We start from the raw sequence: 950 nt of genomic DNA, 5'->3' as shown, positions 1-950 counted from the left end.
GGGGGGTTGGATTGATCCCGAGGATCCCGACACAACACATGTCTACACCCACCCCACAGCCTCCAACTCCATTCAAGAATTCTACCTGAAGTCCTTCTCCCGTCCAGGAATGGACCTAGGTCTGCCCTCCTCCCCTGTACACTACATAGTCAGACTTACAAAGATTTTACTTGTTTTGAAAATAAATGACTCTAATCCTTTTTACTTTTTATAAAGCTTGTTACCAGAATTCAAGTGGTAATAATTCAAACCTATGAACACGGGGGTAATAATCACGCGGGACAACTGCAATGAGCCACGCAGCCGTGGCCCGGCCACCTCCTCGGCGCGCTGGCGGCGGCGCGGCGCCGAGCGCGGCGGTGAAGGGGAGGTCCCCGGGACGCGGTCCCGCCGGGAGGTTCTTAGGGGTGGGTTGGGGTTGGACTAGTCCTGTGGACCTCCACCTCCTGACCCCGCTGGTCTCCGCGCTCCCGTCGCGCCGGGGACTAATTAACATACAGCGAGAGCCACCCCATTCCACCCCTCGGCACGTCTTTTGTTTTAGACCCATTTGTTTTTTCTCTTCAACTCAGCTGCATTTTTAATTTAATTTTAGCGCTCCGACGAGGCTGCCGACCTAAGGATCACTCATTGCTTGGCTCAGATGGAAAAAGAACAAGTTTTTTTTTTCAATCTGTGTCGGGCGTGGGATGGTCTTATAGGGCCCGGGACTACCTGCTTCTCTCTCTCACGCACACACGCACACACGCACATCACACACACCTCCCCGGCGGGACCGGTAGCCGTGGGAACCAACGGCCAGTTCGGCTCATCTCTCGAGTCTGGAGCCCCAGGAGTTCAGAGGAGACGAGGAGGTAGCTCCGTCTACCTGTATTTCCACCTGGGCAACGTGCAGGGGGGAAGGGGGCGGGTAGGTCGGGGGGTGCAAGACGAGAGGGAGAGAGGGGAAG

The sequence above is a fragment of the Frankliniella occidentalis genome, unplaced genomic scaffold, assembly GCF_000697945.3.
Source record: "Frankliniella occidentalis isolate FOCC.00 unplaced genomic scaffold, Focc_3.1 Scaffold269, whole genome shotgun sequence".
NCBI classification, from domain to species: domain Eukaryota; kingdom Metazoa; phylum Arthropoda; class Insecta; order Thysanoptera; family Thripidae; genus Frankliniella; species Frankliniella occidentalis.
This window is presented reverse-complemented; position numbering follows the sequence as displayed.